The sequence below is a fragment of the Muntiacus reevesi genome, chromosome 3, assembly GCF_963930625.1.
Source record: "Muntiacus reevesi chromosome 3, mMunRee1.1, whole genome shotgun sequence".
In the NCBI taxonomy this organism is placed as follows: domain Eukaryota; kingdom Metazoa; phylum Chordata; class Mammalia; order Artiodactyla; family Cervidae; genus Muntiacus; species Muntiacus reevesi.
In genome coordinates, this window is record NC_089251.1 from 271,193,315 (window position 1) to 271,219,533 (window position 26,219).

The following is a 26,219-nucleotide window of genomic DNA, read 5'->3' on the forward strand; positions in this document are numbered from 1 at the left end:
CTCGCTCAAAAGGTCACATGCCTGCACTGCTACATCCAGTGCCCCTGACCCTGCAGCAGGCCACCGCCGACCCCTGCCTCTGCCAGAGACTCCTGGACACTCATGGGCAAGTCTGGGTCAGTCTCTTGTGGGGTCACTGCTCCTTTCTCCTGGGTCCTAGTGCACACGAGGTTCTATTTGTGCCCTCCCAGAGTCTGTTTCCCCAGTCCTGTGTGAGTTCTGGCAGCTCTATGTTGGGTTAATGGTGACCTCCTCTGAGACAGCTTATGCCATACTCAGGTCTACTGTACTCAGAGCCCCTGCCTCTGCAGCAGTCCACTGCTGACCCACATGTTCACAGGAGACACCCAAACACAGTTCTGTCTCCGTCTCTGTGGAGTCTCTGGGTCCTGGTGCACATAAAGTTTGTTTGAGCCCTCTGAGTGTCTCTGGCGAGTATGGGGTTTGATTCTACATGGTATTTCAATATATATATCAAACTATATTACTAAATAATTTTTATATCAGTTTTTCAAAAGTCATACCATGTCTATATGCCTGAACAATTAAGCATGTTGCATTTTATTTAATTTCATAAATATTCAAGATTGTCATACAGAGAATGGAAAGAAGTGCTACTGACTTCTTCCATTTTATGTTGAGTAACGAAAGCACAAATGTTATTGTGGAAGCAGTCATCAAGGTGCAGACTTGATTACAGGGTCTAGTGACCTAATAGCAATACAGAAATACAGTTCTGTGAAGAGGAATGTTAGGTATATTTTCCTGTTTTCACCCTCTAAATATTAAAAATTTTGACTTGGGACTTTATTGGTGAGGGGGAGCTGGTTATATAGAGAGAGGAAAACAATGAAATATTATGAAACTAATAAGTGTAGATAGTTTTGTTGTTTCTGTAATGCCAGGATGTATTTGGTGTCTGATGTAGAAGTAATCACTCATCTCTGCAGAATCTTTAGAGAGCTACTAAAAGTATTTCTTCTTCAGCATGTTTTCATGGTGAAAATTGGACATGGTAAAATGTCTTAAATAGAAAATATTATTTACCTTCAGTTCAGTTCAGTCGCTCAGTCATGTCCAACTCTTTGCGACCCCATGAATCACAGATCACCAGGCCTTCCTGTCCATCACCAGCTCCCGGAGTTTACCCACATTCATGTCCAGCGAGTCGGTGATGCCATCCAGCCATCTCATCCTCTGTCATCCCCTTCTCCTCCTGCCCCCAATTCCTCCCAACATCAGGGTCTTTTCCAGTGAGTCAACTCTTCGCATGAGGTGGCAAAAGTATTGGAGTTTCAGCTTCAGCATCAGTCCTTCAATGAATATTCAGGACTGATCTCCTTTAGGATGGACTGGTTGGATCTCCTTGCAGTCCAAGGGACTCTCGAGTCTGCTCCAGTACCACAGTTCAAAAGCATCAATTCTTCGGTGCTCAGCTTTCTTCACAGTTCAACTCTCACATCCATACACGACCACTGGAAAAACCATAAGCTTGACTAGACGGACCTTTGTTGACAAAGTAATGTCTCTGCTTTTTAATATGCTATCTAGGTTGGTCATAACTTTCCTTCCAAGGAGTGAGCGTCTTTTAATTTCATGGCTGCAATCACCATCTGCAGTGATTTTGGAGCCCAGGAAAATAAAGTCAGCCACTGTTTTCACTGTTTCCCCATCTATTTGCCATGAAGTAATGGGACCAGATGCCATGATCTTAGTTTTCTGAATGTTGAGCTTTAAGCCAACTTTTTCACTCTCCTCTTCCACTTTCATCAAGAGGCTCTTTAGTTCTTCACTTTCTGCCGTAAGGGTGGTGTCATCTCCGTGTCTGAGGTTATTGATATTTCTCCCAGCAATCTGGATTCCCGCTTGTGATTCTTCAAGCCCAGCATTTCTCATGATGTACTCTTCATATAAGTTAAATAAGCACAGTGACAATATACAGCCTTGATGTACTCCTTTTCCTATTTGGAGCCAGTCTGTTGTTCCATGTTCAGTTCTAACTGTTGTTTCCTGACCTACATATAGGTTTCTCAAGAGGTGGGTCAGGTGGCCTGGTGTGACCATCTGTTTCAGAATTTTCCACAGTTTTTTGTGATCCACACGGTCAGAGGCTTTGGCATAGTCAATAAAGCAGAAATAGATGTTTTTCTGGAACTCTCTTGCTTTCTCGATGTTCCAGCGGATGTTGGCAGGTTGATCTCTGGTTCCTCTGCCTTTTCTGAAACCAGCTGGAACATCTGGAAGTTCACAGTTTATGTATTACTGAAGCCTGGCTTGGAGAATTTTGAGCATTACTTTACTAGCGTGAGAGAGGAGTGTGATTATTTACCTTAAGTTCACTATTTTCAGAATTGTGATAGAGAATTAGCATAGTTGTAGTGATACAACTGAGGGACTGAGAGAGGAAGTTTTCTTTTTTGGTGAGCACATCTGTTTTGAACTTTTCCAAAAAACAGCAACAATAATGATTCCTACTATGGCAATAAAATCACAAGGACATTGTATTTAAACAAAACTATGTATGATTCAAGGGTAAGTTTTGTATGTAAGCTTTTTAGTTGTATATACTTAAAGCTATTCGTTATAATACTTTAATTATCTATTGAAGTATACATGCTCAAAAATCTTTCATTGATGGGTGCATAATCATAAAAAGTTTGCAAATCACTCCATCTATTTTCTGACACTTTTTCCTCATTGAAACAATTACTCTTACAATAGAGTTTCTTATACCAATGTTACAGTGTCAACTATGGAATTCTGGCAGTTGATGATAAAATATTGGCAGTACTTATTTTTAAAACATTTCCCACATTTTTCACTTCCACATTGTTTGATCTGTAGTTACTGCTTTGTGTTCACTTGAAGATCTCAGTATATGGGGGAAGCAATAACTCCTACCATCATTGTGATCTTTAGTGTTTGGAGTAATGTTTAGCTGAAGTATTTGGGAAAGCTAACTCTGAAAGGTACTGCTGACCTGTAATAGGAATAACTTTAGGGAAGATTGTTCTTATTGTTTACGTACTGGTGCTTCTTAAAAAAAAATCAGATGCTCCTTCTCTTTACAGGATGCCATACTTTACATAAACTCATTATACTGTACTGACATCTGAATTAATATAAAAGTTTAAATTCAGATGTAATTTTCTTTTTGAAAGTTTTTGAGAACAGCTTTTATATACCAGTTTCACACTGTTATGTATCATGTGTTGTTCAGTTGCTCAGTCATGTCCAGGTCTTTGCTACTCTGTGAACTGCAGCATTGCCAGGCTTTCCTGTCCTTCACTGTCTCCCTGAGTTTGCTCAAACTCATGTCCATTGAAATCCATGATACCATCTAACCATCTTATCCTCTGTTGTCCCCTTCTCCTTCTGCCTTCAATGTTTCTCAGCATCAAGATCTTTTCCAGTGAGTTGGCTCTTCGCATCAGGTGGCCACAGTATTGGAGCTTCAGTTTCAGCATTAGTCCTTCCAGTGAATATTCAGGACTTTAGGATGGGCTGGTTGGATCTCCTTGCGGTCCACTGGACTCTCAAGAGTCTTCTCCAACACCACAGTTCAGAAGCATCAGTTCTTCAGCCCTCACCTTTCTTTATGGTCCAAGTAGATACATAACTTGCATTTGTGCAGTTTTCCTAAATTTAGGGATCTGTTTTATAAAGTTAGATATGTTAAAAAGTTGAACTGATGCACTGATGTCCTCAGTATATGAATATGTATATGTATATGTATCTAATTCTCACATAAGAATGACTTGGCATAGAAAAAAGAATGATTTGATATAATCCTACTTTTAAATGGTAACCATAGAATGGTTAATGTTAAATTAATATTAAAAACTAATGTTTTTTTTTAATAAAAATAGATCTAACTTGGTTACTTATTTTATTTTAGCGAAGAATAACCAGAATTCAACAAATAGAAAAGGACATACTTCGTATACGACAGCTTTTACAGTCCCAAGCAACCGAAGGTTAGTGAATTGTCTCTTTTGTTTGTAGTTATAATGATAGGTGGTTGTTCTAAGAAAAGAAAATATGTATAATTAGCATGGCGTCATTGAAATAGATGCTCTAGAGAATTGAGACACTTGATAAGCTTTTTCATTAAATTAAGTATAGATTTCAAAAATCTATACTAGTATGATTTCTTCATAACTTTTATGCAATTAAAGCTTATAGAGCCATAAATAGATACCTTACTTCAGTTATCTGTTTACATATAATTTGGCTACTAACAGTTTGTAAATAAGCTATCTCCTTGTGTAATCCATAGTAAAAGTTGATCATATACATTTATCTGTGCTTACTTTACAAACTTCATTAAAATGACAGTAAAAGGGTAAAATGAAAAAGCACAAATACCAGGGAAGGTGACAATAAAATTTGGAGAACTGCAAAGCAGATAAACAAATAATTCTTCTAGATTATGGTAGAGAGCTGACCCCAGAGTGAGCAGTAGGAGGTCACAAAGCAACTCATTTTACACTGTGGAGTCCTGAAAGTTTCCAGAGTTGGTTACACTAGGTACTTCTGGAAATGAGGATTAAAAAGGGGGTTAAAACCATATTTGTCAGCTCTTCAGCTGAAATTTGGTTTTGATCACTACACAGAAGGATGGGGTATAAAAAACCATCCCTTCAGCTATCTGTTTATAGCCCCTGAATTTGGGCACTTGTCACTTTGTTTATGGGTAAATAAAAAGAAAACCTACATGGAACTTAAATGAACTATTGCTGAATAAGGAAAAATAGCATGTGGGAGGCTCAGAGAAAATAAAGTATTTCTTCTTAAGTCAACTACAGGATGACCTGTCTCTCTGCAATAAGAGCAAAAAGTGTTGAATAAAAGTCCTCATTGAACAATACAGAATTGTTGCTAGGAAAAATTGGCTCAGTATTTGGGGATATACCAATGCAAAGTTTCTAATATGCAGCCAGATTGAGACTCACATTCCAGATCATACAGGAAAAAAGAAGAGAATGCAAAGAATGAAATATCAACCTAGTGCTTTTTTCTAACTATAATTACTAAAAACATGATGAAGTGCTTGTTGATATTTTAAAATGTTTATGAGATACAAAATAGTATGTACACTTTGATCCCATTTTTTAATATGCACAAACAGTCTTTCAGAAATAATATGAAAAGGCAGGTAACCACTGCTAATACCTCCTTGTTTTCTTAGTTTGGCCAGTTTTGTAATGTTTTTATAGTAGCTGCACAGCTTTTAGAGTGAGAGAAAACTTTTGTATGCGAAACAAATCTGACGTGTCCTTTCATCACCAGCATGCTTCCCAAGTAGCTCGATGGTAAAGAATCCGCCTGCCAGCCCAGGAGACGCAGGTTCTATCACTGGGTCGGGAAGATTCCCTGGAGAACGAAATGGCAACCCACCCCAGTAGTCTTCCCTAGTAAATCCAGTAGAAAGAGACACCTGGTGGACTACCGTCCATGGGGTTGCAAAAGAGTCGGACATGACTTGGCAAGTAAACCACAGCAACAGCACTTACTGCCAGCCCTGAGAATCTGACCGGATAATGAACAGTTCTGTTTGGAGGCAGAAACTTAGTGCAAGCCCATTTACACACAGAGAAGACAACTAATTCTAATGTCAAAAAGTATAATTTTGAAAACAGTGTCTTTTAAGACTCTGGTCATGCATGCCTTGCTTTTTAAATCTCTTAGAAGCTTTGGCTTCAGTACATTTGAATTTGAAATATGTAGAAACATGTACTTGCTAAGTAGTCAAGTTCAGTGTAATAGTCATATTGCTAAAAGTAGTTTAATCTGGATGTTTTAAGTCAGTATGAACCAAATATTTGTAATATACAGACTGTGTCCTTTTTGCAATATTAACTCTTCAGTACTGTTTTTTTCTTTCCAAAATAAAACAAAACTATCTCTTTACTCCTTTTTCAATGTCATTGGCATTGCTGTATGTGGCATTCTGGTTATTATGGCCCCTTTGGGTTTCCAGGGTAGTTTATCTGTGGTGTTTTGTTTTTTTTTCCCCTTGATCAAAATTACTATACTCTATTTTTAAAACTGTTTTTAGAGAGGCAACTTTTGTTTTTTATTGAGCAGCACTGCATTTATATTTTCTTTTTATATATATTTTTTCTGCTTTGAGTGTTTGCTGTTGTTTTTCTAGCTTCTTTAGTTATAGTCAGCATTTATTCACCATCTTTCTTGTATTATGATTTTTACTGTTTGGCTGCATCAACAGGGTTGTTTTTTCTTTTAATTTCTAAATCAATATTTACACTTATTTTTTCTACTTGATTGACTCTTTCATGTGTGTTAAATAGCCTTCTTTGCTGTTAGTATTGCTGCACGGGGCTTCTTTTAGTCATCATTTGCCTGGTATAATATACTCACTGTCAGTACATTTCCAAACGTTACCAACATTCTGGCCTCTAGAAATTCCTAAGAAAAATTGTCATTTGTTAATAATAGTTCTCATTATCAGTACAATTATAAGTTTATTGCAGGTTGGGGGCTTGTTTGTGTTTTTTTATCTGTTCAAGATTTCATTTATATCATTGGATTTGGGACCAACTGTCTACCACCATAACCTAGTCTATTCTTGTTTCTTTTTGTTATAAAAATGGCCATATTTTTCATAGCCTTAAGTCGTTACATTTATTCAGTGAATATAAACTAAAAGAAGGTATCATGTCTTATTTAAGAAAGAAAGGTTTTTAATTTTACTGTTTGCTGTTTCTTTATTACTATCAGAAGGAGAAGCTAGAAAATGGAGAAAACTGGGGATCAGATACTCATAAATTAGTTCACATACAGTACTGAGAAGAAAAGATGTCTGCCAAATAATTTCTCCACCATGAAGCATCTTATAACACTATCTTTGCCCTACCTGCTAACAATTCTGGTTTAAGATCTAGATGCAGGATATAACTCAGATGATATAACTATTGCACTTGATTCAAATCTCAGAAGTTCCAAGAGGGTACATGAGGCAACCAGTCCTACCACTTTCTTTTGTATTCTATAGGTTATTTACTGACAAATGTATACCATTTGGGGGGGAGGGGCCCCAAAAGATGGGAGCTATAAGGAAAATTGTGGCATGATTTAATAGTCTCTAGAAAATAGCCAATGAGAAATAGTTTTTAAAATCCCATGCAGAGTACTCTTATAACTCATTAATAAAGAGACAACCCAACTTACAAATGGGCTAAAGATTTGAATACACATTTCACCAGAAAAATTCATAGGAATGGCTAATAAGCACATGAAAATAGGCTCGACATCATTGGATGTTAAGGAAGTCAAGTGAAAACCACAATGCTATATCACTCTATACTCACTAGGATGGCTGTAATATGAGGAAAACAATAAGCATTGGTACGGATGTGGATAAATAGAAGCTGTCATATGTTGCTGATGGGAATGTAAAATGGTTCAGCCACTTGGAAAAGTTTGGCAGTTATCTAAAGTATTAAAGGTATAGTTACCATATGACCCAGCAATTCCACTTCTAGCTATCTAAGAGAAATGAGCACATATGTCCACACAGAGACTTTAATTTGAATATTCATGGAAGTATTATTCACAGTAGCCCAAAAGTAGAAAAATGCAAAAGTGTATCAACTGGTAAATCAATAAATAAAATGTATACCGTTACAATGTAATACTACTCGGCAATTAAAAGGAACAAATTGTTGACACACACTATAACTGAGGTGAACCTCAAAAACATTATACTGAGTAAAAGTAGCTAGACATGTAAGTCCGTATATTCCATTTACAATAAACGTACAGAAAAGACGAGTTTACAGAGCAGAGTCATAGTTACTTGGAGCTGTGAGTGGGAATGGGGATTACCTATAAATGAGCATGAAGGATCTTTTTAGAATGATGAAAATGGTCTAAAACTGAAATATAGTGATTCTTGGTAAGTTTATTCAATGTCATTGAGTTGTACACTTAAAGTGGGTGAATTGTCTTAAAGGCATTTTAAATCCAACGTAACCAAAGCACAACTAATGATGGTCTCCTCCTAAGTCCTCCTTGTGACCCCCACATCCTCCAAATCCTCCTTCTCCTTTAGTATTATCTGTCTCCATGAATGGTACCACCATTATTCAGCTGTGTGAGCTAAGAAACAGAAGAGTAGTTTGTGACCCCAGATCTCTTCTTCCACTCACTGTATCCAGTCTGTCGTGCAGTCCTTCAGGTTGACCTCTGTCTCCAAGCATCAGTGCTTCCCCGGGTGTAAAGGACTGTCATCTCCCACTTACTTTAATATTTAGTCTGCAAGTTGATCTCTTGTGTTTCCCATCTTCTTAGACCATTCAAAATTTGAGTTTAAACGATCAGAATACATGCACCTTTTTCCTTTAGAGTATTGGTTATGTGGGGGCATGAGTGCCATCTGAGAATCACACTAAAATTCAACAAAATCATTAAGTTCCTTTTTTTAACCATCTCTCTGTTCTACTCTTCACACTGTAATTCTTTGATATCCTAGAGCAAACCACGTTTCTCCCATCACAGCTCCTTTGCATATGGTCTCTATTTCCCTAAATTTTTGCATGTGGTCTCTGTTTCCTTCATCCTCTGCCATATCCCGTTTCCTAGAACTCCTGTTTATATTTTAGATCTCAGTCCAAACAATACTTCCTAAGAGAGCACTTCCCCCGACTCCCACAATGTCTGATGTCCCTCTGTTATATATCCTTATAAGCAACTTGTGCTCTTTTTTCAGAGTGCTTGTCGAAGTGTTTAACTTTACTGTTGTTTCTTTCATTATTTGATAGCATCCCTGACTAGACTAAATCTGGAAGAGTGCGTTGAACGATGCCTGGGTTTGTCAGTACTGTGTTCTCCAGCCCTATTGCAAGTAACTGACATAGCACATACTCAATAATTACTTTTATATTGACATCTTCAGTGATGTCAGTGTCAAATCTTTGTAGATTTAGTGCTCGTTGATTCATTTTTTCTCTTCACTGACTTTGTATTCTCTGCTTTAGATGATTTTGTTGAATTTTATGGTATCACTTTCCCAAGGTACTGTTTTTTCTTGTTTCTGAATTATTGGGACTACTTCTCTTTTGCCTATGTATAACTTACACTTGTTTATTGATGGAAATAGTATATGTAAATTATTTTAAAGTCACATTTTAAATGGTCTAGGAAAGCTTTATGTTTAAATAAATTCCAGTGGAAGCCATTTTGTAACATAGTTTTCCATTATTATGTCACAATTTTTAATGTGTAATTTTTAATTTTGCCTATAATGTTCCTAGAGGAGGCACACTGGTAATTGTTTCTATAAAAGATACTTGATTATTTTCTTTCTTTGATTCTGTGGTGATAGTTTTCGAAGTGACTGCTTTGTACTAGATATAATCTGTCTTGAAATTACTGCTTTTACTGGATATAATCTTGCCCTTTCACTTTACCTAACAGATGGTGGTTACATTAGAAAAGGTTTTGGTTTTATTCATATTAGAATCTAAGAGCTTATCTGTTGGTTTCATATTACTTTTATTAGCAGATATATATAAAAATATATGTGTGTGTAAGTATAAATATACTTACATAGAAGGTATTTATAAGCTATAGTAACTGCTATATTTGCAGCTCTATTAAATACCAGAACCATGTGACCTTGCGGAAAAGACAGTTATTTGCTCTAGTTGGGTTATGTCCCCGATAGTGATGTGAGCACAGCTGGTGGAGGATGGTGTTTCTGTGGGTCTCAGAAAACCCTTTGTCTTGTGCAGCCCTAGTGTTCGAGGGACACACTTCACTTTGCTGTGACCGAGACAGGCAGCTGACAGCCCGCTGGAGGCTATGGAGTGCAGCTCCGTGCTTTTGTGAACCTGTGTCATTGAGGCCTTCAGAGCTTTAGAGCAAGAAAGAAGGAAAGCTGTGGGCTGAGAAAGCATGCACCGTTTTTGTATGTATTGATGTTAACTCCATATTAACAGAGGTCATCTCAGAGCAAGCATGAAGCTGGCTCACATGAAGCCGAACGGCAGAATGAAGGTCAAGGAGTGGCAGAAATCAACATGGCAACTGCGGGTAGCAGTCAGGTAAATAGATTATTTTATTAATTTCTTTTCTAGTTAACTATTTAAATATTTTAAAAGAAATACTGAGTGAGATGATTCTCACATGACCTGTTTCCTTCCTAAATGGATATCTCCAGAAGAATTCAGTACTAAAATGCTATGTCATTTTTCTTTATTATATTTAACTATGAAGCTTTCAAATTTCCAAGTATATTTTATAGCTCTAAAGTATGTGTCTCTGTTTTAGCCTAAAATGATTAATGTGAGTAGAGTTTCTTTGAAAAATAAATACTAAGCTGCATTTTGGTCATATGTGATTTGACCTAGTTATTACTGCTTGCATTGAATAGATTTGCTCTTTCTCTGTGGCATTCTAAGATATTTTTGTGTTTTTTAAAAAAATCATAAAGAGTTAATATTTTCATCTTCAGTTGTATTCCAGGATTATAGAAACCTAGCATTTAAATAAACAATTCTAATGCCCATTAAAATAAAAGTAAATAAATACCCTAGTCATATTTACTATTATCATCTTTAGCAAAATTATGGAAGACAATTTTTTAAAATGTAGAACATTATCTTGTTGTGCTGCCATCAGTTTTCTATTAGAGTTTGATTGGAATGTATCCTAATGAGTATTTTTCTTTGGAGTGTTCTGTATTCTCCACATTTTTTCAAGCAATATTTTATGTTTTAAATGAATGATTTTTTAAAATACAGTTTCAACTAAGTTGATTTTAAGGAAATTTTCTTACTGTTGATATAAAATATTCCTTTAGTGCCTATAGATTACTTTTAATGATACTATTTATTTGTTCTATTAGTTCATTAAAATTTAAAGCTTAAAATGTCTCATACTTAATTTAAATATTTAAATTTACCACATTTAAACAAAAATATACTTCATTTTAATATTACTGGTCCACATTGTACTGGATAATACTCTACAGATGGTAAATTAGGGCAAAAAAAATTATATTCCAATAGTACATTTGGGTTCTTTGTCTACTACTTAGGGAGTTCTCTGGGATTATCATGTGTTCCTACACATATGTAGAAAGAAGTTCTGTCTTCTTGACAAAAATCTTTTTTTTTTTGCTTTAGGATTAAGACCCACTATTAATACTTTGGGGTCATATTTCAATTATTATATCCTTTAAAGCCTCACCTAGCCAATAAGCTCAATATTTATTTTTTTAATTGAATTCTTATCTCATTTCTTATATCAGAATTTAACTCTGAATATATTAGATTTAATGTCAAAGATGAAAACTTTAAAAAACAGTTTACTTATTTACCTATGTTGTGTCTTAGTCGTGGCATGTGAGATCTTCTTCCCTGCGGCATGCGGGATCTTCTGTTACGCCGTGCAGGCCCAGAAGTCGTGGCCCTCGGACTTAGTTGCCTTGCAGTATGTGGGATCTTAGTTCCCAGACCAGGGGTCAAACTCGCATCCCCTGCATTAGAAGGCAGATTCTTAATCACTGAATCACCAGGGAAGTCCCCCAAATGAAAACTGTTAGAAATATTAAAAGTTAAGGAAATGAGCATAGAGTTTTTATAATCATGAAGTGAGTAGGAAACCATAAAAGAACCATAGGCTTCATTTAAAAATGTAAGACTTTAGTGTGCGATAAAATCATAACAAACTTACAAGACAAAAACCAAAATCACATTAATGACGCTACAGCTACTTCCAGATCTTAATGTAGATAAGAGGTGTGTCTGTGAGACTGTGATCCAGTTATGCCAAAATCCCTTTACCTGTCAGACTCTTGGGGTTTGTTCATTTCTTTTGTTATTTGCTCCAGAGACAAAACAGTTGACACTAACAAAACTGAAAATAATCTCTTTGACTTTCTCAGAATCACAGTAATATGATCCATCAAGCTCCTGCCCTAGTGCCCTTGGGGAAGGAAGTTCATTGTACCTCACCTGGTTTCCTGCCCACAGCCACTCTGCCAGAATGATCTTTCACGAGTAAATCACCCTCTTGGTAAAATCCTTTGTTGGCATCCATTGATTCTCAGAAAAAGACAAGCCTTACTACGACCTGTATAACCTGGCTCCTGCCTAAACTTGCCAGCGGTCTGTCACCCTTTGCTCTCAGCACGCCTGCCACGCTGGCCCTTCAGGACTTCCCCTTGACGGCTTCCTCTGCTGCAGCCTGCACACCATCTGCCCGTTCCCTCTTGTGCCTTCTCATCCCACTTCACTCAGTTAACAGCAGTTTGTGTGTGTCTGAACTTTAGCGTGATTTCTCTCAAGAGGCTTGAACTGTTCACATCCCATTACAGGCTGTCCTCGCTTGTTCTTCTCACCTTGAAGACCACATTTGCAGTTTTATATTTATTTATGTGGTTATTTCTGTTCTCCCTACTAAATTGTAAGCTCCAGAAAGACAAAGATTCTTTCCAGTTTTATTCATTTTTATATCCCCACAGTCCCTGATAAATAAATAGTAGATAATAGCAATGAATATATGTAGGTTGGAAGGGATAACTAACATCCCTTCTAGAAAGAGGGATTTTTGATCTGTGATTAATCTCCCTTGAATGTTAAATGAAAAGAGAAAGCTAGAAATAAATTATATGGGCTAGATCCCTACTTGCTTAGTATATAACTTTATGTGTAATTCATTTATGAATCGATCTCAGCTTTTCCATTTAATTTTTAGAACCAGATCTCTAGTGAGACAACCGGTAAGTAGTGATGAAGTTCAAACAAGACTGGGAAAGAGATGAAATGGTAGGAGAACCTTTTCCACTGCCAATAATATGTTTTTAAGCCTGTTATTATGGAAAATTTCAAATATATACAGAGGCAAACAGAGTAATAGAGTAATCTGCAGGTACCCTATATACTTTGTCCTCTGATTTTATTTTTGGAAAAGATCCCAGACATCATCATTTTTTGCTTAAATATTAAATACTTCACTGTGTATTTACAGAATATAACATTTTTTTAATTGAAATGTAGTTGATTCCTAACATTGTTAGTTTCAGGTATACAGCAAAGTGATTCAGTTATATTGTATTTTTCCAATTCTTTTCCATTTTAGGTTATTACAAGATATTGAATAAAATTCCCTAGGGCTTCCCAGGTGGTGCTAGTGGTAAAGAACTTGCCTGCCAGTGCAGGAGACAAAAGAGCTGCGGGTTTGATCCCTGGGTTGGGTAGATCTCGAGGGCATGGCAACCCACTTCAGTGTTGTTGCTTAGAGAATCCCACGGACAGAGGAGCCTGGCGGGCTATGGTCCATAGGGTCACAAAGAGTTGGATGTGACTGAAGCGACTTAGCATGCACACATGCACATACTATAAAGTAAATCCTTGTTTATTTTATATATATCAAAGTGTATGTATCTGTTAATCCCATACTCCTAATTTATCCCTCCTCCCATTTCCCCTTTAATAACTATAAGTTTGTTTTCTGTGTCTAAGAATACTTTCTTTTAAATTGAAAATACAGTTGATTTACATTATTGTGTTAGTTTTAGCTCTACAGCAAAGTGATTCAGTAACATATACATATTTTTTGGATTATTTATATCTGTTGATCCCATACCTTTAATTTGTCCTTCTCTGTCATCTGTGGTAACCGTAAGTTTGTTTTCTGTGTCTGTGAGCCTATTTCTGTTTTGTGTGTAGATATAGTTGTATTATTTTTTAGACTGTACATACAAGTGATCTCATATAATGTCTGTCTTTGTCTGACTCCCTCACTTAGTATGGCATTCTCTAGCTCCATCCATGGTGCTGCAAGTGGCAGTATTTCATTCTTTTTTGTGACTTCTTAAACCATTGTATCTTCTTAAAACCATCATCTGTTGATGGGTACTTGGGTTCTTTCCATGTCTTGGTTAATATAAATAGTGTTGCTGTGAACATTTGGGTGCATTTATCTTTTCAGATTAGAGTTTTCATCTTTTTTGGATTTATGCCCAGGAGTGAGATTGCTGGATCATGTGGTAACTCTATTTTTAGTTTTTTAAGAAACCTCCATACCGGTTTTCATTGTGGCTGTACCAATTTATATTCCCACGAACAGTGTAGAAGGATTTCCTTTTCTCCACATGCTCTCCAGACTTTTTGCTTTGATGGTGGCCATTTTTAATTTGAATTTCTCAGTAATCAGTGATGTTGAGCATCTTTTCATGATTTGTTGGCTATCTGTATGCCTTTTGAAGGAATGTCTGTTTAGGTCTTCTGTCCATCCTTTGATTTTTGTTGCTTTTATTTTTTATTTTTATTTTTTTGATACTGAGTTGTATGAGCTGTTTGTACATTTTGGATATTGACTGTCAATCAAATATTTTCTCCCAGTCTGTAGGCTGTGTTTCTGTTTTGTTGATAGTTTTCTTTACTGGAAAAAAATCTTTTAAGTTTGACTAGGTCCCGTTTATTTATTTTTGCTTTTATTTGTTTTCCCTTGGGAGACTGATCTAAGAAAATATTGCTATAATTTGAGACTATGAGACTATTTTGCCTATGTTTTCTTCCAGAAGTTTTATGGTATCATGTCTTATACTTATGTCTTTAAAACAATTTGAGGGATTTTGGGGGCTTGTTTGTTTATGGTGTGAGGGTGTGTGCTGACTTCACTGATTTACATGTAGCTGTCCAGCTTTCCTAGTGTCACTGGCTGAAAAGACCGTCTCTTCTCCGTTGTGTGTTCTTATCTCCTTTGTCAAGGATTAACTGACTGTAGGTATGTGGGTTTACTTCTGGGTTCTCTATCCTGTTCTTTTGGTCTGTGTGTCTATCTGTCATGTTTCTGTACAAATGCCATGCTGTTTTGATTACTGTAGCTTGGTAGTATTGTCCGAAGTCCCAAAGCACTCTGCAGATTTAATGCAATTCCTGTCAAGATGCCTATGACATTTTTCACAGAACTAGAACAAATAATACTAAAATTTCTATGGAACTACAAAAGGCCCAGAATTGCTAAAGCAGTCCTGCAGCCAGAGGACACCTAGAATACATAACTATTATGCCATTATTACACTCCCAAAGAAACTAACAGTAGTTCCTCGGTAGCATCAGATTTCAAATTTGCAGTTGCTTCGTAAATGTCATAATTTTTAAATTTATTTGACACAAGGGCCAGATAAAGTTCATGCACAGAGATTGGTTAGTGTGTCTTTGAAGTTTCTTTTAATCTATAGATTTCTTCTTTGTCTCTTAGATTTTTGCTGTATATTTATTGAATAACCAAAGTTATTTGTCTTCTCAAGTTTTCCATAGTCTGAATTTTGCTAGGAACATCTGCATGGTGAAGTTTGATCTATCTCTCTGTCTTCTGTATTCCCTGTAAATTGGTATTGGGTCTAGCAATGTGATCAGATTTGGTCTCAGGCCCTCATTCTATGCCTGAGACTTTCATAGGTAGCATAGTGGTCTTCCACCAGAAAGCACATAACATCTTTTTGTGATATTCACAGCATTTATACTTAATGTCTACCTTTATTAATTCACTAAGGGTTGTAGAATTAGCTGTAGTACTTTAATAAAGAGAAACTTCTCATCTACTGTTGGGCCACTTCCGTGTACCATCTGTATGAAAAAAGGCAAGGTGAGGAGGGTGCTTGCTTCTTTTGCTTCTTCTCCCTCTTACACAGTTTCACAGAGAGTTGGAGACTGTTGCTACCTTTATGGTGAACTTCTTAGAGTCACTTTGTTTTGTTTTGTTTTCTCAGAAAAGTACTGTTTTTTGAGTCCCTTCCTAAAGTGAGCAAGTAGATAATAGAAGAGGGATTTGTACCCAGCAAGTGTAGTTGAAATTGACTGTGTCCCAGCTGTACTGATTGAACTGCCAGGCATAGTCCTTCTTGGGCCCCTCGGCACACATTTGAGTGCCTCTGATGGCAGTGGATATTGAAAGGTGGATAAAGGAGGACCAGAAGATAGAGAAGTGCTTGATTCTAATGTGTGTTGAAAAGGAGATGCAGGTCAGAAGCAACAGTTAGAACCAGACATGAAACAACAGACTGGTTAAAAATCTAGAAAGGAGAACATCAAGGCTGTATATTGTCACCCTGCTTATTTAACTTATATGCAGAGTACATCATGAGAAATGCCAGGCTAGGAGACTCACAAGCTGGAATCAGGATTGTTGGAAGGAATATCAGCAACCTCAGATATGCAGATGATACCACTCTAATGGCTGAAAGTGAAGAGGAACTAAAGAACCGCTTGATGAGGGTGAAAGAGGAGAGTGAAAAGGCTGGCTTAAAATTCAACATTCAAAGAATGAAGATCATGGCATCCTGTCTTATCATTTCATGGCAAGTCGATGGGAAAAGTGGGAACAGTGGCAGATGTTATTTTCTTGGGTTCCAGAATCACTGCAAATGGTGACTGCAGCCATGAAATTAAAAGACACTTGCTCCTTGGGTGAAAAGCTATGACCAACCTAGACAGCATATTAAAAAGCAGAGGCGTCACTTTGCTGACAAAGGTTCATATAGTCAAAGCTATGGTTTTTCTAGTAGTCATATACGGATGAGAGATTTGGACTGTAAAGAAGGCTGAGCAGTGAAGAATTGATGCTTTTGAACTGTGGTGTTGGAGAGGACTCTTGAGAGTCCCATGGACTACAGGGAGATCAAACCAGTCAATAGTAAATGAAATCAACCCTGAATATTCATTGGAAGAACTGATCCGGAAGCTCCAATACTTTGGCCACCTGATGCAAAGAGGCAAGTCATTGAAAAAGACCCTGATGCTGGGAAAGATTGAGCGCAAGAGGAGAAGGGGGCAAAGGAGGATGAGATTGTTGGATGGCATCACCAACTCAAAGGACATGAGTTTGAGTAAACTCCAGGAGATAGTGAAGGACAGCTTGGCATGCTGCAGTCCATGGGGTCACAGAGAGTCAGACTTGGCTTAGCGACCGAACAACGATAACCATTTCTTACAGGTTACTGCTTCTCTGGTCCCTCTGAAGGATGTTGGTGCAGACTTAATCATAATAAAAAGGCCCAGGAAAGATTCTCAAGACTCAAGTTCTGGCTTATAGGTAGTATGGGTATGGGAATGTTCTCTTGGAATCTCCTTATAATAAATCCATCTAGGTTTCTAGCTAGAGAGTTTGGGAGAGCAGAGTGGAGAGTGTCCCAAAATCAAGAATCTATATAGAAAGATACTAAGTCTGAAGCTTAAAGGTGATTGATGTCTACACTGAAATGAATGTCAGAGCATGTTTCATCGTAGACATGGGTTTTTCCTTGCTTTGTAATGTAACCTCTTGTTTCTCTTCTGTTTCAAACAATATGTTAGTTATCTATTGCTGCCTGACAAATTTAGCAGCTTAAATCAGCAACCATTTATTGTCTTTGTAGGTCAGGAATCCTGGTGCAGCTTAGCTGAGTGCCTCTGGTTCAGGGTCTCTCATAGGCTGCAGTCGCCATGTTGGCTGGGGCCACAGTCATTTCAAGATTTGATGATGGGAGGATCTGCTTCTAAACTCACCATATGACTGTTAGCAGGCCTGAGATGTCCAGGCTGTCGGCCAGTGGTATCATTTCTTGCCACCAAGGCCTCTGCAAAGAGCAGTTCATAGTGTAGTATCTGGCAATCCCTCAGAGAAGAACAAGAGAGGGTGTCCAGGATGGAAGCCACAGTTTTTGTAAACTTATCTTGAAAGTGACTTCTCATCATATCTATAGCAGTCTGTTCGCTAAAAGCCTTACACAAAATCTGGCCTACACTTAACCACAGGAGTAGTTCACAAGGTGGTGAATTCTAGAAGACAAGGCTCCTTACGGGTTGTGTTACATCCTCACTACCAGAAACAGTCAAAGTATTTAGATATCCTTAAAGACAGTATGCTTGCTTCAGCATAAGGAGTCATTCATTTCCTCCTGTAGATCAAAAGCAGCCCTTTGCCAAAATTTCCTTAAAAGTCTCCCACCTGCTCTCTTTATCTTGAGTCTTGGTCCCTCAACTCCATCCTCCTTATTGCAATCAGAAGAAGCTCTTAATCTCCAAGTGAGTCAGTTTCTCTGTCTCTCTCTCTCTCTCTCTCTCTCTCTCTCTCTCTCTCTCTCTCACAGGCACACACACACGTACACATTCTTTGTGACCTGTGCTTAGGGCCTCTGCCTCATCTGAGCTGCTGTGTGGCTGACCCTCCTCTTTTTTAAGGAGACACCTCTCTGTCGTTCACAGTCAGACAGCCCTTTACTCTACAATCCCGAGCTGAGTGCCCGCCACTCCTGTCTGCACACCTGCGCTCGTCACGGCACTGTGTGTTTACATGTTGAGCAACCTGTCCAGGCTCCATATGCAGCGAGGGTGGGGATGTCTTACTCACTTACATTCCTACAGACTAGCATTGCACCAAGAAAGGACAGAAATGGTATGGACATAACAAGCAGAAGATGCTAAGAAGAGGTGGCAAGAATACACAGAAGAAGTGCACAAAAAAGACCTTCATGACCCAGATGACCATGATGGTGTGGTCACTCACCTAGAGCCAGACATCCTGGAGTGTGAAGTCTAGTGGGCCTTGGGAAGCATTTCATCACTCAATGGGGCTTTCTTCCAGCCGGTGTATATTTAGCTGAATATGGTTTCATGCCTTTTGATTTGGGAAAGAATATTACTCTTAGAATGTCTTCAGTGTTTGGTTTCTTCTACATTGTACTTTGTCTTTTACAACAGTTTTTTTTTTTTCCCTCCTTCAGTCTTTCTAAAATTCTACTCAAGTTTATAGATAAAAATACTCATTTTGAGCAGTTATAAATGTTCACACTTTAATGGTATATTTAGCTATTTACCCTAAAGACAGTTCATTTGGAGTATCTTAGCATGAAGCTAGCTATATTTATCTATAATCTAAATTATACTGTCTATAATTTGCTTAATTTCTAGGGGTCAAGTACACGAATAGATCATGAAACAGCCAGTGTTTTGAGCTCTAGTAGCACACATTAAGCTCCTTGAAGGCTGACCAGTCATCTGGGAACCAAGGTAACGGATTATAGAGTCTTGTCGCTAGAACTCTGAGTGCTCTACTGAAACATTCTTCATGCTTCTTTTAATTTTGGCTTAAGTATTCTTTTGTTTCCATCATCGCAGTCTCTTAAAGAAATGACAGCCAGGTCTCTGCAAGCATCCTGAGGTGCAGCCCACAGCTGGCTCGCCCCCCTGAGCTCTCCCCTCCCCGTGACTTTCTGCCTGGCTGCCCTGGCTGCAGTGGTGCAGCCCTCCACTTCCCACCCTGCTGCACAGTGACCCTCAGGGTCCTCGCCAGCCTGCAGAGCTCTTCTTGGGCTTTCCTTCTTTACAGAGCGTTTTCTGACCCAGGGCCCTCGTGCCTGCCCATGCAGTCTGTGTCTGCCTCCTTTGAAGCACTACATTTGGAGCACGGGGACTATTTTTTAAACAGTATATTTTCCATTACATCTAAATACTTCCTTGTTTTCATAGCATATTCTACATACTCTTTCTTTACTTTAGTAATATAATGGCTCTGAGGAAAAGCATTACATAACTAATGTCGATATAAGAAATGAATTTTAGAGTAGCAGTGATATTATTAATATAAAACTTAATCCTTTTAGTAACTCACAATAGTTACTACTTGGGATCACTAATATGCCAGTAACTGCTAAGACTTGTACGTAAACTATCTCTGATCTTTTCCAAAACCCTTTGAATGTATTATTCTTGCCCCTCTTTTAAGTGAGAATACTAAAGCCAAAAAGATGGTAATTAAATTAGAATTCCACCCCAGTCTGTCCAACATGAGTAGTTTTTACTGTAAAGAAAACCTTTAATATATAAGAGTACTATTGCTTGAAAACTGGCAGCTTGAATACCATTTCCTTTTGGAGTGATTTTTGCATGATAATATTAAGACCTTACTACATTTTTGAATGCCAGCTACTGTCCTGTATACATGTGTGACTTTAGTTAATCTTCACAAAGAAAACCCTATTAGGTAAATTACTCCGTTTGGCAGCTGAGACAGCTGGACCTCAGAGAACTCTGGTAACTTGCTTGTGTCACACAGCTCACTTGCAAATAGTAGGACATTACCAGAAGAGTCTCAAGGTGGCTAAAGTTGCCCCTGGTTTGGAACCACTAATTTATAGATATGATGCATTTCTATAATAGCCTCAACTTTCACACAGTAGCTCTTGCTTTTAAAAAATGCGGTTGATCACAGGACAGGATGACTGGGTGCTATTTCCTGTTTCTGATCTGCTTCTGAGTAAATTCTTGGAATTTACAGGAAGGGAGTAATGATGCTTACCAGCTGCTTAAAAAAAAATTAAATAAGAATATTGACTTTGTATCTCTATATGATCAGGGATCATCCCTATATGATCCCTTTATGACAAAATACTTTTACATGTATAAGGGAGATATCATAATTTTAACAATATTATAATCTGGTGACGGTTAGCAATTGCTTAGAACCAGTACTTAGTAAATAGTAATTGCTAAAAAACATTTTCTCTTTACTGATTATGGTTGTAGATTTTAAAAAGTAAAATTTTTAATTGTGTAAAGAATTTTAGATAAACCACATTTCTTGCTCTGTATGTGTTGGTAGGTGTGTGTGTGTGTGGTGGGTGGGGGAGATGTGAGAAAGAGAAAAATCAGTTGATTGTCTTTCATTATGATAACAGATTTTCACCCACTGATCCAGATAATAGCAGTTTAGGTATGCAAGAACCTACTGTCTCCTTATGACTATATACTACCACTACTAATATTTACTCATAAAGAAGATGGTGATAATGATTATAGCAATATGGATTTTGAAATAACGCTCATTACTTCATCCTGGAAAGAGATTTTTGTTTTTGTTTCTGTTTTTGTTTGAGTTACAGCTAATATCCCATTCATCACTTCATTGGTGTTGGCTTCTGGCTATTAAAGTCATAATTTTGTTTCTAAACTCATTTGGCCCACAGGTGGAAATGGTGTATTCATTGTTGTCAATGCTTGGTACTCATGATAAGGATGATATGTCGTGAACTTTGCTAGCTATGTCTAGCTCCCAAGACAGCTGTATATCCATGCGACAGTCTGGATGTCTTCCTCTCCTCATCCAGCTTTTACATGGCAATGACAAAGACTCTGTGTTGTTGAGCAATTCCTGGGGCGGTAAAGAGGCTCTGGCCAGGGCCAGTGCAGCACTCCACAACATCATTCACTCACAGCCTGATGACAAGAGAGGCAGGCGTGAAATCCGAGTCCTTCATCTTTTGGAACAGATACGAGCTTACTGTGAAACCTGTTGGGAGTGGCAAGAAGCCCATGAACAAGGCATGGACCAGGACAAAAATCCAAGTATGTTCCATATGGTGCATGTGACAAAGCAAATGTAAAAGTTTTTGAAATGAAAAGTTTTTTAATTAGGACGGTGTCTTTATGAATCAGAGTGGGAAATTCATATTAGCCACCTGCACCGCTCACATAGTTTAAAGCTTAATTTCTCTATTTCCCTAGGAAAAAAAGTTAGCAAAGGGAAATGTTGTGTGCACTACAGTACAACCAGAAAATAACAGAAAATCAAAGTAGACTTAAACAGTCATAGCATAGTTGATCTAGAAAGAACTTGAACGATTATGTTCTCCTTCTCTTGAGATTAAGCTCAGGAAAGTGACTTTACGTAAGTTCCTTCAGCTGTCAGTGACCAAGCCATTCTCTTATATTTGCATATCGCTTTACTCAGTGGATGCAGAGCTGTGTTATATCTGTTATTTGATCCTTAGAACAGCCTTGTGAAGTAGGAAGAGAAGATATTATCATCTTCATTTTACAGATGAAGAGACTGAGGTTCAGAGAGGCCAAAAGACTTGCCTGTGGCTTCACAGGTAGTGGGTGGGGGATCCAGGGCCAGAGGCCAGACCCCCTGACCCTCAGCCCAGTGTCCTTCCCACTTCACTGCCTGTCTTCAGGCCTTGGGGCCCCAGCTGCTGGGGTGATCAGCCACCCAGCTCTTTTCTCAGGGAGAAACCCTCTCCCCCAGGAGCAGGGATCATGGGAGTTGGGACCCTTGAGGAGATAAGTTACTTCATTCCTATAGGAAGAACCAAAAGCAGTAAGTATATAAGGGAAGACCTCCTTTCACCTGGTAAGAACCCACACATAGACATACACACAGCAAAGGACTATCGAGTCAGTATCTTGATTGGGGGAGCAGGAGAAAGACTGATGATGAGAACTTGATCTATAAAGATTTAGTAGATTTCTCTTAGGGTTAGGTATAAAGGTGAATTTATTTAAAATTAAAAAATTTTCAACAGTAAGAATATAGCAGAAATGTCCTTTCTGTTTGTCCTAGGGCTAGGGAGAATTAATAAGTTGCTTTACTGGGAGAACATTATCTTTCTGGATTGTTTCCTTTGGCTGTCCACAATTATGTAATGACTTGTATTGTGTGCTCTTAATACCTGTTCTCAGACAAGTTAAATAGAATAAATACTATTACTTCTGAAAAATAGACTTGGTTTTTCAATTTTTATTTCAAGTAACAGTTTTGAAACTTTATGTATAGCACTAAATGTGTAAGTACATTTTCTTAGACACTTTTCCTTTAAATTTTTATTTACTATCTGGTGTCTATATAATAAACTTTCTCTACTAGAGTTGCACTAGGTTTCTCTATACATTTCTATACAGCCATGTGCCTTTCAGCTTTGAAAATATAAATTATAAATAAATAGTTTTATACCAAAATGTTTTTATTATTTCAAATAACCAGTATAATTTTTAAGTTATTAGTTGAATTATAGCATAAACCTACATGGGAGTTAGTCCAGCAGACTTGGTGAAAGGCTGGTGAGGGGTAAACATTTTTACAGAACCAAGGAAAGCCCTTTACCTGTATTTTCCTTTCCATGTGTATAGTAGTTATTCATCTCTTCAGCAAATACTTGTTGATTCACTAAGCTACCATGCATGAGAAGTATATCTGCAAACTCAGTATTTTTTAGGTATAATAAACATCACTACTTTGAGAAAAGAAAGCATTATGGTTTATGTCAACTTTATTTTTCAGTGCCAGCTCCTGTTGAACATCAGATCTGTCCTGCTGTGTGTGTTCTAATGAAACTTTCATTTGATGAAGAGCATAGACATGCAATGAATGAACTCGGTAAGATAAAAATGTTTCTTAATGCCATAGAAGAATCCTGAAGATTTTTTGTCATTGTTGAATTAGGATATAAGGTCACTAACTTCTATTACCATCTGTTTCTTCCTTGTAGCAAGTGACTGGTTTCAAGAGAAGACAATGTCCTAAGTGACAGAAACTGCTACCCTTTTATAGCCTAACTTGGGTTTTTAAAATCTTAGCCAGAGATGGGTGAAAATAATTAAATAAATGGGCCACTCCTGCCAATATTGTCAAGGTAGACTCTGGGTGACAGTTGGTGGGAGGGTAATTTGAATCGTTTTGAGATGTGATGATGTGGAGCTTTGTAATTATTTTTGAACTCAGTCACTTCTGATGGACACAGGAAGGAATTATTATTAAGATTCTCATTTATCTTCATGGTCATCCGTACTTTACTGGATTTTCATGATAAGCAGTGTGTTTGGTATCTCTGAAACTCGTCAATAATGGAAAAAGCATTATTCTCTAATTTATGTTAGAAAGCATTCCATTAATTTTGGAAGGATTACTCTCAGTATGTATTCTCACATACTCTGAACCTTACAGAACCTGCCTCTGTGGCCCCCATTTTTCATGTGATGGTTTCTCTTTGGTTTCTAGGTTCATTTTGCACATGTGGTATTTGTAAGTTGCATCATGCTGAGCCATCTCATGTGAACCTGGATAGCTGTAGTCGTGCCACAAGCAAGAAGCACGCACTGAGTCTCCATCTTGGTGTAGCTGTGCCCTTGCTTTCTGTGCTGTTTATGTTACCTTTCATTCCAGGCCCCGCTTTGCATTTCTGCCACCCTTACCATTTTCATTCATCATTTATCTTAAAAGTGACAAAGTTGTGAGTTTCTTAAGACGCAGAGAACCTGAACGGCTGAGAATGAGTGCTGTCCCCTTGAGACCGTCATTTTGGGAGGCTGTGTGTACTTGGTCTCCGCCGGCCCCCAGCTGCACGTTTCTCCCCACAGGCCCTAGCCCACTTGATTCTCTTCCCTTGCTCCCCAGGTTCCTGTGAAATTGAGTATGCACTTGTGAGTTCTCCCCTCCTCAATACAATCCAGCATTGGTGAAATTTCAAGTTTGGGTGGTTTTTTTGGTTTTTTTTAACACTCATAATAATGAGAAAAATAATGAACAAACAGGAAAACTAATCCAGTTTTAAGCTCCCACAAATGTTTTCTCTAAATGTCCCTGTGTTCCAATGAACTGTAGACTAGGACTGACCCACATTAATCATCTGAATTTCCAAGTGAAATCTAGACTCAGTATTTGTTCCTCTTCCTTCTTCAGGTAGGAAGGCTACCCGGGGCATTTCATCCCAGGAGCTATGGCAGGGGCTTTCAGGTGAGGAGCAGGATGGGGCCTATGGGGGTGTTACTGTGGGGATGCAGCCACAGGGGATTACCTTCTCACTCCTAGCCTCTGACTTTGCGTTGGAGCCAAGGAAGAAACTAGGTGTGTAGACTGTGGATAGATGCAGTCAGGTAGCACAAGGGATCTGACAGTGAGGGATAGGAGGAAAGAAGTCCCAAGTAGATGAAGAAAAATTCCTCAGCCCAGTCAGCTAGGACTGTCTTTTGTAGATGCAAGAAAATTCTACAACCATTAGGGTCATTTAAGTTTGCAACTATTAGTGTTGCAAGTTTTAGACTATAATACCAGGAATGTACACATTTATTAATTTCCAACTCTGTCCTAGAAACTGTGCTAGGCACTAGATAACAAAATGAAATCCAGTAAGTGGCCCAGGTGATTCTTATGGGACTAAAAATGCCAAAGCTTCTCTCTTTCTGGCCTCTTAAAAAATACAAAGTCTTTAACAGTAAATTTCATTCTGCTCAACAAAATAAATTATATGCTCTTATTCAAGTTATTTGCTTATATCCTTACCCGATTAATAGAGTCTCTGGTGCTAAATATTCAGTTTTTGTTTTACTAGATACAGAAACCTCCACCATAAACTCCTAGTTCTATTAAAACAGACACTGGCCCTGCCTATATTTCTAGATACTTTAAACAATTTTTACAATCTTTTTCTATTAAACATATTATAAGTGTTCCTTATAATCCACAGACACGAGACATAGTCGAACGAGCACCTCACACACTAAAGTTACAAATAAAAAGAACTTAAAGAAAGGGGAATACACAGGAACACTGCTGTCTTCCTTATCCAGAGCAGACTTTACTAGATTCCAACATAAGATATTTTCTCAACCCATCACTATTGTTAATACAGCTTTATTCGTTTTAAAGTTTTTAAACCTGCCACAGGGAAATATTTTAACCAGGGCAGAAAGGCATTTCGAGGAACTGAAGGACACGTCTCTTCCCCTGCCCATTTGGTACCAAGACGGGTTAATGAAACAATGGAAATCTGGGAAACTAATCTTACAGGGAAAAGGATATGCTTGTATTTCCCCAGGTGGATCCAACAAACTTTTTCCTCGGAAAATTCGACCCAAGGGGGCCCCCGACATTCAAAATGGAAACAACAAAAGCTCCAAGAGGAAGACGTTCCAATACAGGCCATGGCTGCGCTAAAGATCTCCAGAAAGCACCACCCTCAGTGACATCTGTAAGGCATAGTTCCGGCCAGGCAGAAAAGGAGAGCCGACCTCAACAGAAGTAGGTTGCCTTTGTTCAGGCAAGGAGGGGCGACAGTCGGCCTAACGACAAGGCTGAGCACCGAGAGGGATCAGGGAGGCTTCATACTTATAGGGAGGTTTGTGGAAGCAATAAGGGAAACGTCAATCAGGCGGGATATTTTAAGTATTCTTTTGTTGAGATGACACTCTATAGTTGGGCAGAGGGTGATAAGTCTTCTGGGCGGGTGTAGGGGGTGGTAGGTTTCCGGACAGGGGGTGATAAGTCCCAGATAGATGCAACTGGCCTGGAGCATCAGGATGGAACTAAAATTATGCTTTGTTTTCTCCAAAGTTAGATGATTCAGCAAGGGGCCTTTGAGACTGTTGCTCTCTTTTCTAGGCCCAAAAGACTCCTTCATTCCAGACCCTGAAATCATAAAAAAAAAAAGG

The 26,219-nt window shown here is 38.1% G+C and overlaps 1 long non-coding RNA gene across 14 annotated transcripts in view; it reads left to right on the forward strand.

Annotated features, from left to right (window-relative positions):
- The window catches only part of LOC136165534 (uncharacterized), a 1,046,218-nt gene that overhangs the window by 314,790 nt on the left and 705,209 nt on the right, over positions 1 to 26,219 (forward strand). Inside the window, exons 1-2 of one of the 14 annotated variants that reach the window (XR_010662567.1) lie at positions 9,661 to 10,070; positions 11,915 to 12,045. The exons of 11 other annotated variants lie outside the window; for them this stretch is intronic. This is a non-coding gene — a long non-coding RNA (uncharacterized lncRNA). Of the gene's footprint in view, positions 1 to 9,660; positions 10,071 to 11,914; positions 12,046 to 18,926; positions 19,026 to 26,219 lie in introns of those variants that run through there. 2 more of the 14 variants (XR_010662568.1, XR_010662566.1) reach the window with 2 other exon arrangements.